The sequence below is a fragment of the Rutidosis leptorrhynchoides genome, chromosome 7 (assembly GCF_046630445.1).
Source record: "Rutidosis leptorrhynchoides isolate AG116_Rl617_1_P2 chromosome 7, CSIRO_AGI_Rlap_v1, whole genome shotgun sequence".
Lineage (NCBI taxonomy): Eukaryota > Viridiplantae > Streptophyta > Magnoliopsida > Asterales > Asteraceae > Rutidosis > Rutidosis leptorrhynchoides.
In genome coordinates this window covers 212,349,098-212,366,359 of record NC_092339.1, presented here as the reverse complement: position 1 = coordinate 212,366,359, position 17,262 = coordinate 212,349,098, and positions in this window count along the sequence as shown.

Sequence of the window (17,262 nt, the reverse complement as noted above, 5' to 3'; positions counted from 1 at the left end):
TTTGTATGATATTGTGTAAAAACTTTATTCAAGAAACTAATTTCGATGTAACATATTTGTATTGTAAACCATTATGTAATGGTCGTGTGTAAACAGGATATTTTAGATTATCATTATTTGATAATCTACGTAAAGCTTTTTAAACCTTTATTTATTAAATAAAGGTTATGGTTTGTTTTAAAAATGAATGCAGTCTTTGAAAAACGTCTCATATAGAGGTCAAAACCTCGCAACGAAATCAATTAATATGGAACGTTTTTAATCAATAAGAACGGGACATTTCACAAAGTACCGGATGCTTTAGTACTTCGAAATTTATATCATGTCCGAAGGAGGATCCCGGAATGATGGGGATATTCTTATATGCATATTGTGAATGTCGGTTACCAGGTGTTCAATCTATATGAATGATATTTTTGTCTCTATGCATGGGACGTATGTTTATGAGAATTGGAAATATGAAATCTTGTGGTCTATTAAAAATTATGAAACGATTATTTATGTTAAACTAATGAACTCACCAACCTTTTGGTTGACACTTTAAAGCATGTTTATTCTCAGGTATTAAAGAAGTCTTCCGCTGTGCATTTGCTCATCTTAGAGATGTTACTTTGAGTCATTTATGACATATTTCAAAAGATGTTGCATTCGAGTCGTTGCGTTCATCAAGTTTATTATTAAATCAATTATAGTTAGATATATTATGAAATGGTATGCCTACCGTCAACTTTCGATGTAATGAAAGATTGTCTTTTCAAAAACGAATGCAATGTTTGTAAAATGTATCATATAGAGGTCAAGTTCCTCGCAATGTAATCAACTGTTGTGAATCGTTTATAATCGATATGGACATCGTCCGGATGGATTAGGACGGGTCATTTCACGTTTAACCCACAACAACCTTAACCATTCATGCTATCTTATTTTTCTGATATTATCCGCATCATACAGAAATTTAACCCGTTTATTTCTGTTATCTCTTCTTTTTCGTTAATTTACTTCATTTCCCTTAACCTTTATCATTTCATCTTATCATTGTGACATAATCATAATCATATCATAATCTAATTCTAATCATCATCTTCCTAATCTTTTTCATCTTCATTTAACATCACAGAATCATCATCCATCATCTTCACATAACCTTATTATCATTTGGCCCAACATCCCAACAAACTCGGCCCAACAGAGAAGAGAACATACGGCCCAATCAAATAAGGCTCTCGGCCCAACTGAAATAGGTAGTCCAATATCAAGTTGCTATTGTTTATATAAAAAAAATGCAGGAGACTAGGATCGAACTTAGTACCTCTTCTATAACCGAAACATCCCAAACCATCTCTCTACTCTATCATATCTATTTCTAATACACCGATTTATAATCTTTGTATTTAACTGTATCTTCATCAACATTCACCATCAATCATGTAATTCTTGATCATGATTATTTATTTTTATCAACGAATAATCATCATCAATACCCTATCGACTTATAATCATCTTCATACGTTCGTATACATGTTGTAATTCATCATCATCATTCTCACATAAAATCATAAACTTAACATCGTTGTCTAAACCCGTTATCCATTATCATACTCGATACCCTACATTCCAACATCATGATAATCGATTTAATCACAATCTTATTCTAATTAAAAGAGTGTTTGACCAACCTAATCATGGCAGTCAAGGCATCAATTACTAATTCCACAAATCACGGTTCTAATAAAGAAAGAAAAAAAAATGGTGGCCAAATAAAGAATTACATCGGTTCCTTTTCTTTTTCTTTTGACAACTATGTGGGGTTGTCCACTTTGAAATTGTCTGCTCAAAACAAAAAATAAAGTAGCTGAAAGGACCCGTTCATATACATTATAAACGATTCACAATAGTTGATTACATCGCGAGGTATTTGACCTCTATATGATACGTTTTACAAACATTGCATTCGTTTTTAAAAGACAAACTTTCTTTACATCAAAAATTGACGGCATGCATACCATTTCATATTACATCCAACTATAATTGACTTAATATTAATCTTGATGAACTCAATGACTCGAATGCAACGTATTTCAAAGTATGTCTTGAATGACTTCAAGTAATATCCTTAAAATGAGCTAATGCACAGCGGAAGAATTCTTTAATACCTGAGAATAAACATGCTTTAAAGTGTCAACCAAAAGGTTGGTGAGTTCATTAGTTTATCATAATCCATCATTTCCGTAATAGTAATAGACCACAAGATTTCAGTTTCTATAAATATCCGTACACTAGAAAGTGTATAAAAGTATTCTATAAGTTGTAGGCACCCGGTAACAAGCTTTAACGTTAATGTTTTACCCTCTGAAGTACACCAAATCAGGTGTGTTTAAAATAACCTCGAAGTACTAAAGCATCCCATAGTCAGGATGGGGTTTGTCAGACCCAATAGATCTATCTTTAGGATTCGCGCCTACCGTACATAGACAAGTAGTTTAATGTTACCAAGCTAAGGGTATATTTCTGGTTTAAACCCACATAGAATTAGTTTTAGTACTTGTGCCTATTTCGTAAAACATTTATAAATCAGCGCATGTATTCTCAGCCCAATAATATATATAAAAAGGGAGCAAATGAAACTCACCATACTATATTTTGTAGTAAAAATACATATGACTAAATTGAACAATGCAGGGTTGGCCTCAGATTCACAACCTATATTAGTTGTAATTATATTAACACATATCCCATTTAATCAACTAAGTTTACTCATATCTTATAATTTATTAAAATTAGTATCTTTAAATATAATTATACTTATAATAAATATATGATATATAATTTACTTAAAGTTTTATCAATACAAATAGTAATATATTAGTTAAAAACTTATTAATATGTAATATTAGTTGATTTGTAATTTATTTTTATATAGAAAGCATTTGTTTGCTTTAAAAATAATAATTATAGTAATACTAAAATAATAATAGTAATGATAAAAAGGATAATACTTTTAATAATAATAATAATACTAATGATAAAAAAATGTTATATGTTAATAATAATAACAATAATGTTATATAAAAAAATAATATTACTTATAATGATAATGAAAATGGTAATTTTAATAAAGATACTAATAATTCAAAAATGATAATCTTAAGGATGATGATAATAATAATAATAATAATAATAATAATAATAATAATAATAATAATAATAATAATAATAATAATAATAATAATAATAATAATAATAATAATAATAATAATAATAATAATAATAAGTAAACTACCTCCTCAAAATAGGCTAAAAATAAACTGCACGCGACAGGATTCGAACTAGCGACCTCTCCTCTCCCACAACACTCCTAACCATCCACTCCATCTTGTTTTTCAGATTATGTACCGAACCCAAAATTAATATTGTTCGTTTATATCCCAATTAAGCTTGGCCCAACAATAACAACACAAAAGCCCAATATAACGTTTTTAATAAACCCCAAAAATAGAATTGGCCTGTTGGGTTTTTCACCTAGTTTTCGATAACAGATGCTAGGGATTTTTGGATTGGTGCAGCTCGAAAAAAAAAACATCATCATCAATCGTCCCTATATCGTCTATGCATATATTACTGTAACAGAACCATCATCTCGCCATTATCTTCTCATTCATGATCACCTCATAATCACCTCGCTATCATCACAATTCGTATATCATCATCATCATCTACTCGTTACTTCATCATCATAATCATCCTATCGTTTTCACTGTACGCATCACAACATTCTTTTATCTCCTTCGTTTATTTTCACAGTCACAAAGTCTGGGTTGGTGGTTTTTGTTCGAACAAAAAGAAACAAAATATAACGAAACAAAAAGCAAAAGCAATAGATTCGATGGTGATGTTTAAATGGTTAGTGATCGATGGATTGGGTGCGAAGCTGAACAAGGATAGAAACGTTTAACTGTAGTACTCTCTCGTGAGCAAAAACAATCAGGAAACCAAATGGGTTTCGTTGCAGGGGGTTCTCAGTCATCACATGATTTGAAAAAAAAAACAAGGTGTAGCAGTAGTTAACAATGGTTAGTTGATGGTGGTGGTGTGATCACGATAGGAAATAATAAACAAAATGGCAGCAACACTAGTTCCATTGTTGTTGTGGTGTTCGATTGGGATTACAACGGGAAAAAAACGAGCAGATGGTGATGCTTGGGTTAAAGTAACCGGTGGTAGTTAATGAAAACAGAAACATGAAATCACGAAAATAGAAATGGGTTTGAGGTTGTTTTCGAAGGTGGTGTCTAAAGGTGGATCTAGATGATCGTATGGTGGCCAGTGGTTGCAAGTGTCGGTGATGATGGGTGGCCGATGGCTTTGGTGAAGGTGAGAATGGTTATGGGTTTTATAAAGATGGTGGTTTAGTATTTCTTTTGCATATGAAGTTTGTGTGTTTGACTGTTAACCCTCAAGGATCATTATGTGTTACACGTCTTTTGCTGTAATTGTGTATTGCTAAGTAACTTAAAAAAAACGGAATGATGATGATATTGTTTTAAATGGTAGTAAGATCAAGGAAAAGGTGGAAAGCATTAGAGTATTTGTTTATGTTTTCCTTCTTTACTAGATATTACTATATGTTAGTAAAGATATATATGTGTGTATGTGATAGTGGAATGGATGGAAACAACAAACCAAAACAGTATCTTTAATTACACCCGTGACTTATATTTGGTTGTTCTCAATTCATAAAGCCTACCTATATATATAATTATATATCAAATTGAAAAGGGAAGTAAAAAAAACGTGTACATTAAATAGTGAAGCCATCGATGATTTTGTAATATTGTGCCGATAATTTTTACGGACTACTATATCGTGCCCCGTTGTTCACTCAGTGGCGAATAAAAAGTTCTCAGAAAAATTCCATATTTTTATAACAATTATCTTTATTTATTTCAGTCACTATGGTATAAAATTCAATTATTAACTACTAAAGAAAAATTAACTCACTGTCCACTCCCGATCCAAGGTAAAATATAAAAAAAAATTTAAAACTTAACAAATAGTTCCTAAATACATATTGGATAAGTCTATAAATCATAGAACTCAGCTTTGGATCACCGTTTACTTTAAAATCATATAAGTTCGAATTTAACTTACTTAATATCAATCGATTGACAAACGAGTGCTATTATCGTTTACCAAATAAATTCGAAACCATATAAATATACATTCAATATACCTTACATATATACATAGATTTATTTTAATATCATATATTATTTTATTTACATAATTAATTAACTCATATAATATTTTAATTTATAATAATTTTATTTATATATTTATTTACACATAATGGTTCATTAATCGTCGAGACTGGTTGAGGTCAATTGAATATATGGACATTGTTTCAAAATTTTCTAGACTCAACATTAAGGTTTTTTCTTATCGTGTCGGAAACATATAGAGTTTAAGGTTTAAATTTGGTCGGAAATTTCCGGGTCGTTACAGTTACCACCCGTTAAAAAAAATTTCGTCCCCGAAATTTGATCGAGATTGTCATGACTAACAATAAAATGTTTTTATGACGAATATGAATTGATAGCTAGAGTTTTATCACCATTTAGTAATAGTGGTAAAACAATTCGATTATGTGAAGCGTACGAGTGAAGCTATCACAAAAGAGTGAAATGAGTAAATATGGAATCGTTCTATCCGATGACATGGTTAGGATTGATTTCCGGGATTTAAGGGATTTAAAGAAAATCTTACGTAATAAGATTTGGTTTTTCGGCGATCAGGATCTTCTTTGATTTACTACGACAATCTGTTTCGATTCCTCTATCGGATACTTTTCTATAAATCCATTCCTTCATTTCCTTATTTTCCACACCTTCTATTCTTTCTTCCTCTTCTCATTCCTTAATATGCTCCATCCAATCCTGATTCTTATTATACTTCTAACTTTCATATCTTTCATTCTTCTCTTTCGTCTGCCGCCAGATGAATCTATTCATTTTTATGATTTCCTTGGAATTATAATGTTTCTAATTCTCCCGTGTCTTTACGTTGCAATACGTATTGATATATACGGTTTGTAGTTTCTGGATGGTTGTTGGATTTTATATCTTCCCTTATACTTCGATGTCCTTGCTTTTGTTTTCTATAATCATTGTCATCCACAGTTAATGCTCTCTCCTATTTGCTGCGATTTATATTCCAATTTCTATTTTGGGGTTTTGTCCCTTCGTTTCTCCTTTCCGTCCTCAAGTCAAGCGAGTAATGATCCGAAATTTGTAGGTATGAAATTTGGATTGAGCATAGCTAATGCTATTAGAAAGAAATGGTAATGGCACGATTTTGATTTGTCAGAATATCATGGAAAGATAGAACTATCAAGATGATTTGTTCCTAATATGTTTAGAGAGTGGATAAAATGTAAGAGCCGTGTAACATGGCATATGATGATGGTACTGTGAATCATCACATTCCATTAGAAACTTAACATGAGTTACTGTAATATAATGAAGTTGATTAAGTTTCATTATATTATACTAATTCATGCATCAGTTCCCAACACTGCTTCAGAACATTCCTATTTTAAACTTGAAGGTTTTAGAACTTAGAAACTAACACAGTTTCCTTTATATTGTAACGCAGAAGTTACGGAGAGATAAAAGATATCGGATAAGAATACTTGTGAAAATATCTTCAGGAATATCGAAGATATTATAATAAAAGATACGATAATATGGATGATGAAGAAGATTTGTCTATGAAGGTTTAGAATAAGAAGTAAGGTGTTTGCTAACGATTTCAGTAGATACTGAATCATTTGGATCCTTTGAAGGCAGGTTTAGTCTTTGTGATTTGTCCACAGCCTCCTTCATGGTCTGCTCAATCCGTTTTCCAGTTTTAAACCTTCTCTTTTTCTCAGCTTTACCACCATACTATTCTTTATCATCAAACTTTTGACTGTTAAAGTCGTTTACAGTTTTTGCTGCTTCATTAGCATTTTTCCAATTTCGGAGAACTAGTTCATAGTTTGAGATGTTTTTCAGAAAATTCACATTCGAAGTATGTAAGTCTAGGAGATAAACGTTATATGTATAACTTTTGACATAAAATTGTCGCGAAATTCAAAATACTGATTGCTAATTCCCAGTAGTTGGTGTGACAATTATTGTTACAGGATGTAGGTGAGTACATGATGGGGTTTTAATGAACAAGTATAGTGGCTTTTCGGAGAGGCTTAAGTCGAAGGTTAATGAAGTTGTTGATAAGATTACTGCTAATGTGGCGAGATATGAAAGGTTCCCCGGTAACAATGATGAAGGGGTAATTGTTATAATAAATTTTATTCGTATAAACAAATGAAGGTGATTTGTTGAAGCTATGACAAAACTGTCTATTTTGGAAAGAGATTGAAAAATTATATTTAGTAATAAATATCAAAGGATCTGACAACGATACGTGTTAAACTATAACTTTGGTTTCGAGAGCTTTTCAGGTGCATGACAGTGGGTAATGTGTGGTTGGATCATCATCTCGCATGTCTTTAAGAATTTTGAAGTGTTTGAACACATATTGTAATTGTTAATATACATATGATGTTCTAAGATTTTGAATGATACAAATATTTTGTGAGTTCCATGAATAGAAATGAGGTTCTAGGACAGTTTTGAAGTCAAAGTATAGTTTTGAAAGATGTAGAAATCTAAGAGTGATGATTTCGGTTATATCTTGAATCGAATTCTGAGATTTCAAAATCAGAATATGTAATTAGATTTTGAATGAGTATGGTTGTTTTGATTTCTATAAAAGAATGTATATTGTTGTGAAAGTAGGGAGTATAATGGATGATTTGCTAAATCAGATTCGAAGAATGTAACATATTAATTGTGAATTTATATATCTCTCGGGTATTACCTACCCGTTAAAAAAAAATTTCACAATTAATATTTTGTACAAAAGAATTTTATTACAGTCTTTATGCAAATATATATGTGTATATTTCTTCAGATGTAATATTGATTTAATGAGTTAATATTAAATTAAACTCATTTGATTTATGGTTAAGGCTAGGATAGATAATTTCTAAACTTTAGAAATTACATAATCGCCGTAGAATGTTTCTCCAATGAAGTTATGAATCAATACTTCATCGTTGTGGTATTCCTTGGTATCTACATGGCGTATGACGTCGATGCTCGTGAGACAGATTGTGAAGTTGAGGTTTGCGATGCGGTTGTTGTTGGTGGTGGTAATGGTAATGTTGATGTTGTTGATGGTGGTACTGGTTATGCTGCTGGTGCTACTGCTGGTGTTTGTAACCTTTGCACCATATTCTCCAAAGCCACTACCCGAGCGCGAAGCTCGTTGACTTCTTCTATTACACCGGGGTGATTGTCGGTTCGGACGAGCGGATAAATAAGATCTAGAATTTGGTGTAGTATATAATCATGACGAGATACTCTGGAAATGAGAGAGAAAATGGTGTTTCGGACAGGTTTGCCGGTAAGTGCTTCAGGTTCATTGCCAAGAGGGCAATGTGGTGGATGAAAGGGATCGCCTTCTTCTTGTCTCCAATGGTTAAGTAGATTACGAACCCATCCCCAATTCATCCAGAATAGATGATGGCTAATTGGTTGATCCATTCCGGTCACGCTGCTTTCGGAGCTCATGTGGAAATCCATATCGGCATAGCTGTTGGAATCCGAGGAACTCGAACTGGTTGAGGGATCGATCTTGTATGATCAGGGAAAGAATTTTTTTGGTATGAAATAGATTGTAGAATTTAGATTTGGTATTCTTCAATATATAATTTACATATGTATATATAATACCAAAATCCCATAAATTACGGAGGAATCTTTGAAAGATGTCAGTCAAAGTTCACAGTAACAGATATGCTAAGATAAGAATTCGTCTATACACTATTATGCAATAAATGTAGGAAAACGCGTCTAGACTTAAGAATGATAAGCAGGTAATTTCCTAAGGATGGTAAGTAGATGATTTCCGACTAAAAATGATAAGCAAAACTTTTGACATGCAGACACGGTCGAAGTCCAGACTCACTAATGCATCTTAACAACTATCAGTTAGACACACTAATGCAAGACCTGGTTCGCTAAGACCACCGCTCTGATACCAACTGAAAGGACCCGTTCATATACATTATAAACGATTCACAATAGTTGATTACATCGCGAGGTATTTGACCTCTATATGATACGTTTTACAAACATTGCATTCGTTTTTAAAAGACAAACTTTCTTTACATCAAAAATTGACGGCATGCATACCATTTCATATTACATCCAACTATAATTGACTTAATATTAATCTTGATGAACTCAATGACTCGAATGCAACGTCTTTCAAAGTATGTCTTGAATGACTTCAAGTAAAATCCTTAAAATGAGCTAATGCACAGCGGAAGAATTCTTTAATACCTGAGAATAAACATGCTTTAAAGTGTCAACCAAAAGGTTGGTGAGTTCATTAGTTTATCATAATCCATCATTTCCGTAATAGTAATAGACCACAAGATTTCAGTTTCTATAAATATCCGTATACTAGAAAGTGTATAAAAGTATTCTATAAGTTGTAGGCACCCGGTAACAAGCTTTAACGTTAATGTTTTACCCTCTGAAGTACACCAAATCAGGTGTGTTTAAAATAACCTCGAAATACTAAAGCATCCCGTAGTCAGGATGGGGTTTGTCAGACCCAATAGATCTATCTTTAGGATTCGCGCCTACCGTACATAGACAAGTAGTTTAATGTTACCAAGCTAAGGGTATATTTCTGGTTTAAACCCACATAGAATTAGTTTTAGTACTTGTGCCTATTTCGTAAAACATTTATAAATCAGCGCATGTATTCTCAGCCCAAAAATATATATAAAAAGAGAGCAAATGAAACTCACCATACTGTATTTTGTAGTAAAAATACATATGACTAAATTGAACAATGCAGGGTTGGCCTCAGATTCACAACCTATAATAGTTGTAATTATATTAACACATATCCCATTTAATCAACTAAGTTTACTCATATCTTATAATTTATTAAAATTAGTATCTTTAAATATAATTATACTTATAATAAATATATGACATATAATTTACTTAAAGTTTTATCAATTTAAATGGTAATATATTAGTTAAAAACTTATTAATATGTAATATTAGTTGATTTGTAATTTATTTTTATATAGAAAGCATTTGTTTGCTTTAAAAATAATAATTATAGTAATACTAAAATAATAATAGTAATGATAAAAACGATAATACTTTTAATAATAATAATAATACTAATGATAAAAAAAATGTTATATGTTAATAATAATAATAATAATGTTATATAAAAAAAATAATATTACTTATAATGATAATGAAAATGGTAATTTTAATAAAGATACTAATAATTCAAAAATGATAATCTTAAGGATGATGATAATAATAATAATAATAATAATAATAATAATAATAATAATAATAATAATAATAATAATAATAATAATAATAATAATAATAATAATAATAATAATGAGTAATAAGTAAACTACCTCCTCAAAATAGGCTAAAAATAAACTGCACGCGACAGGATTCGAACTAGCGACCTCTCCTCTCCCACAACACTCCTAACCATCCACTCCATCTTGTTTTTCAGATTATGTACCGAACCCAAAATTAATATTGTTCGTTTATATCCCAATTAAGCTTGGCCCAACAATAACAACACAAAAGCCCAATATAACGTTTTTAATAAACCCCAAAAATAGAATTGGCCTGTTGGGTTTTTCACCTAGTTTTCGATAACAGATGCTTGGGATTTTTGGATTGGTGCAGCTCGAAAAAAAAAAAACATTGTCATCAATCGTCCCTATATCGTCTATGCATATATTACTGTAACAGAACCATCATCTCGCCATTATCTTCTCATTCATGATCACCTCATAATCACCTCGCTATCATCACAATTCGTATATCATCATCATCATCTACTCGTTACTTCATCATCATAATCATCCTATCGTTTTCACTGTACGCATCACAACATTCTTTTATCTCCTTCGTTTATTTTCACAGTCACAAAGTCTGGGTTGGTGGTTTTTGTTCGAACAAAAAGAAACAAAAAGCAAAAGCAATAGATTCGATGGTGATGTTTAAATGGTTAGTGATCGATGGATTGGGTGCGAAGCTGAACAAGGATAGAAACGTTTAACTATAGTACTCTCTCATGAGCAAAAACAATCCGGAAACCAAATGGGTTTCGTTGCAGGGGGTTCTCAGTCATCACATGATTTGAAAAAAAAACAAGGTGTAGCAGTAGTTAACAATGGTTAGTTGATGGTGGTGGTGTGATCACGATAGGAAATAATAAACAAAATGGCAGCAACACTAGTTCCATTGTTGTTGTGGTGTTCGATTGGGATTACAACGGGAAATAAACGAGCAGATGGTGATGCTTGGGTTAAAGTAACCGGTGGTAGTTAATGAAAACAGAAACATGAAATCACGAAAATAGAAATGGGTTTGAGGTTGTTTTCAAAGGTGGTGTCTAAAGGTGGATCTAGATGATCGTATGGTGGCCAGTGGTTGCAAGTGTCGGTGATGATGGGTGGCCGATGGCTTTGGTGAGGGTGAGAATGGTTATGGGTTTTATGAAGATGGTGGTTTAGTATTTCTTTTGCATATGAAGTTTGTGTGTTTGACTGTTAACCCTCAAGGATCATTATGTGTTACACGTCTTTTGCTGTAATTGTGTATGGCTAAGTAACTTAAAAAAAACGGAATGATGATGATATTGTTTTAAATGGCAGTAAGATCAAGGAAAAGGTGGAAAGCATTAGAGTATTTGTTTATGTTTTCCTTCTTTACTAGATATTACTATATGTTAGTCAAGATATATATGTGTGTATGTGATAGTGGAATGGATGGAAACAACAAACCAAAACAGTATCTTTAATTACACCCGTGACTTATATTTGGTTGTTCTCAATTCATAAAGCCTACCTATATATATAATTATATATCAAATTGAAAAGGGAAGTAAAAAAAACGTGTACATTAAATAGTGAAGCCATCGATGATTTTGTAATATTGTGCCGACAATTTTTACGGACTACTATATCGTGCCCCGTTGTTCACTCAGTGGCGAATAAAAAGTTCTCAGAAAAATTCCATATTTTTATAACAATTATCTTTATTTATTTCAGTCACTATGGTATAAAATTCAATTATTAACTACTAAAGAAAAATTAACTCACTGTCCACTCCCGATCCCAGGTAAAATATAAAAAAATTTTTAAAACTTAACAAATAGTTCCTAAATACATATTGGATAAGTCTATAAATCATAGAACTCAGCTTTGGATCACCGTTTACTTTAAAATCATATAAGTTCGAATTTAACTTACTTAATATCAATCGATTGACAAAAGAGTGCTATTATCGTTTACCAAATAAATTCGAAACCATATAAATATACATTCAACATACCTTACATATATACATAGATTTATTTTAATATCATATATTATTTTATTTACATAATTAATTAACTCATATAATATTTTAATTTATAATAATTTTATTTATATATTTATTTACACATAATGGTTCATTAATCGTCGAGACTGGTTGAGGTCAATTGAATATATGGACATTGTTTCAAAATTTTCTAGACTCAACATTAAGGTTTTTGCTTATCGTGTCGGAAACATATAGAGTTTAAGGTTTAAATTTGGTCAGAAATTTCCGGGTCGTTACAGTAGCAATACTCGAGTAGGTTTATATTGAGCAAAAGAGGCCTGTTGGGTTTAATTGTCAATCAAAGCAAACATAACTATATAGCAGTGATTTTAGTTGTTGAAAAAGTGGTGGAATTGATGGTGGATATATGCACATATGTATGTATAAAGAAGAAGAATGTGTGCGTGTGTTTGCATCTGCAGAAACAGGAAGAAGGAGAAAAAAATATAGGTGTTGGTGTTTATATTCTCGGTTGTAGCTGTTGTGGTTCGAGCAACGGTTATATCATAGTGGTGGTGATGGTTGATTAAAGAAACGATGGAGGTTGTGGTGATTTACAACAGTGGGTTTCGTGGTTTGTTGGTGATGATGAGTTTGGGTTTCTGAAATGTCGAGCAAAGCAGAAAAAAATATATATAGCAGCACATTTAGATGGGTTTTGTTTGTCTTCTGTTTAAACACGGAAACGATTAATCAATAGTTGCAGTTTGGGTTTCGAAAGTAATACAAGGATATGAAAAGAAAAAAAAATAAAAGGGGTGCTCGTCTAGTAGTAGGAACAATTATGATCGTGGCGATGGAATTTAAACATGATGGTTTTGTAATGGGTGTAGGTGTTGTTTAAGGGAACACGGTTGTGAGTGACTCTAGTATGTTCAAATGAAAAGGGTGGTGGATATTGGGTGGTGGCCGGTGTGTTTGTTCTTTGGTTTATTTGAGAAGGAAACGCAGAAATGAGTGAATGTAATATGCATATAATTCTAGTGTATATAGATTATTAGATATAGTTAAGAATTAATAATAATATATACATAATCATATTTTGTATGGAGTCAGTGAAGGGTTTGAAAAGAGCAAAAAGGGTACAGGAATAAATGGAGAAAAATATAAAAGTTGATAAGACTCCTAACAGATTTGTTCCTAGTGAATATGAATTGTACGGTCGATTTTTATGTTTCACAAAGTTGGAGACATAAAACAAAATTAGTCAGGGTTAGATAGTGATTTGGATATATTTCGCGTATGTAAATCTTTATGTATATATATAAATTATATTTAATATTAATAATTTAATAATTAATAACTATATTATTAATAATAATACTATTAATAATAATAATAAAGTTAATAACATTAGTATCCAATAATACAAAATATATAATGGTAGAAGTAATAAAATTGTAATGTTAATAATAATAATAATAATAATAATACTAGTAATGGTAAAGATATATAACATGTTTCATGTATCAAATTTCATATTAAAACAATAATATTAATAACACCGATGTAAATATTAATATTAATATTAATGTTAATAATATTAATGAAAGTGACAATAATAATAACAACTTATACTATAATTTGTAATTAAGTTTGATATATTAATATTATATTTTATATAGTATTTACTGATCTATATATATACACATATTTATTTACAAACAATTATTCGTGAATCGTCGAGAGCAGTAGAAGGTCAAATGAATATATGAAACACAGTTCCAAGTTTTTAAGATTTCAACATTATAGACTCTGCTTACCGTGTCAGAAACATGTACAAATTAAGTTTAAATTTGGTCAGAAATTTCCGGGTCGTCACAGTACCTACCCGTTAAAGAAATTTCGTCCCGAAATTTGAGTGAGGTGGTCATGGTTAACAATAAAAATGTTTTCATGACGAATATGAGTTGGTAATCTAAAATTTTGTTACCATAGAAAAATGATTCGATTACTCGAAGCGTATGAGCGAAGCTACCACAAAAGAGGAAATGAATAAATAAAATTTCGTCTTAACTTTTGACGTTGTCTTGGTTGAATTCCGGAATTCAAGGGATTTAAAGAAAATCTTTGGAATCTAAGAGATTTGATTCTTCGGCGAATAAGGAAATTTAGATCTCTTTAATTAAATGCGATGATCTGCCTCGATTGCTTTGTCCGATATTTCCTTTATAAATTTACCTTTTCCGTTTCACTAGTTTTCACCACTTCTATACTCAATTCCCAAATTCAAAAGATTTATGAAAATGCTTTACCCTGTTCTGATCCTTGTTCTTATTCTAACTATCGCAATGATCGTTCTTCTTTTCCAGCTCCTACCTGAAGAATCTGTTTATTTCTATTATGCTCTAGGGAATATTGTATTTATAATCCTCCCGTGTCTTTATATTGCTGTACGTACTGATATCCACAGTTTGTAATTTCGTTGTTGTCATTAGGCTTTATATTTTCTCTTATATTTTGGATCTCTTTGCCTTTTTATTATCCTCTCGACCTCTAGTAAAGCGAGCAACGGTCCAGAATTCATAGATATGAATTTTCGAATGAACCTAATAATATTCTTAAGCAGAAATGATTATTAATGGCACGATGAAATTAGCAACTGCTGGAATCATGGAAAAGATAGAACTATCAAGAAAATATGTTCTTGATTTATTTATAGATTAGATAGAATGTAAGAGTCATGTAATATGGCACATGATGACGTTAGGATCTGTGAATCATCACGTTTCATTAGAAACTCAGCATGACTTACTGTAATATAATCACATTGATCAAGTGTCATTATATTATACTAACTCATGCATCAGTTCCCAACATTACTTCAATAACATTCATACTTTAAACTCGAAGGTTTACAGAATATAGAAACTAACAGTTTCTATATGATGTAACACTGATAGCACAAAGAGATTAATGATTTCAGATATGAATAGTTATTAAAATATCTTCAGAAATATCGAGGATATTTATAATGAAAGATACGATGATATCTTAGAATATCTAAGATCAGAGGATGATAAAGAATATCGTCCACAAGGGTCTAGAGTAAGGAGCAAGGTATTCGCTAAAGACTTCATCAGAACAGAATCATCAGGATTCTTTATGTACAAGTTTAGTCCTTGTGATTTGTTCAAAGTCTCCGTCATGGGTTGCTCAATTCATTTTTCAGTATCAAAATCTTTGAGCTTTTTCAACACTCCATTCTTTATCATCAAACTTTTGACTGTTAAGGCAGTCTTCAGTTTTTCACTGCTTCATCAACTTATTCAAAGTTTAGTGTATTGATTCGTAGGCTGGGTGCTTTTCAGAATTTCAGAATTGAAGATCATAATTTTAGAAGATAGATGTTATATGTACACATATAACTGTTGACGTAGAAACGCTGAGGTTCTGAATACTGATTTGCTGATTCTCAGTATTTGGTATGGCAATTTTCGTTATAAGATGCGGATGAGTGTATGATAGGGTTTTAATGAATATTATGATTTTTCAGAAAGTCAAAGATCAATGAAATTGCTAGTAAGTTGCTGGTAAGTTTACTGCTAAAGTGGTGAAATATAAACGGTTCCCCGGTAACGATAACGAAAGGCAAGCTTATAAATCAAGATTATAATAAGGCTTGTCCGACTGAAAAGTCGAAGTTGACTTGCTGGAGCTGTGACAAAATTGGCTAATTGTGAAAAAGAATTGCAATTTTATTTTGGGTGATAATAACACTAAGGAATTAGCACAACTACGTGTTAAACGTTTACTCAGTTTCCGAGAGTTTTTCAGATGCATAACTATATGCATAAGTTCTTTCTTTCGTAGGTATCGTGTGGTTGGTTCATCTCCTCGATTGAGGTGTTTTCAAGAATCATGAAAGGTTTAAACGCAGATTGTAATCGTCAAGATACAAATGAGTTTTAAGATGAAATCAAGTGGCAAACTTGAAGAATTGTTTAGTTTCATATGTTATAATCAATATTTTTATTCATTTTAATTGTCCAACGTTGATAGTCCTCAGTTGATAGTCCACAGTTGGCAGTCTAATAATTTATATATAGTTTAATATATAATATTCGAATTAATTAATACGTGTAGTGACCCGTATACGTCTCAGACTCGATCATAACTCAAACTATATATATTATTGTAGAATCAACCTCAACCCTGTATAGAGAACTCGATCATTACTGCATATAAGGTGTCTATGGTGATTCCAAATAATATATATAGATGCGTCGATATGATATGTCAAAACCTTGTATACGTGTCCCGATATTTAAAGTGCGTAAAATAAATAATAGAAAATTAAATAACGATAAATAAAGTGCGTAAAGTAAATAACAGAAATTTAATGACGATAAATAAAATTGCGAGAATGTAAATTGCGATAAAATAAATTGCGATAAATAAAATGTAATCAGTTAGCTAGGAACAGTTAGCTAGGATTTTGTTAGCGTGGATTCTTAACAAAATTTCCCATAGTTAATTTGTTTGTTTCTAACAAATTTTATTTTGTCCAATGTTTTCTTCATTATGCCACTTGTCGAATTCTGATAAATCAAAATCCAAATATGAAATTGAATGAATATGGTTATTCTGTGGTGAACGGATTCGTATAGCTGTGGGTGTAAGTAGGATAGTAAATGATCGTTGAATCAAATTCGAAGAATGTACAGTGTAACTTATTAATGCGAAATCCAAATATTTCTAGGGTATTACCTACCCGTTAAAATAT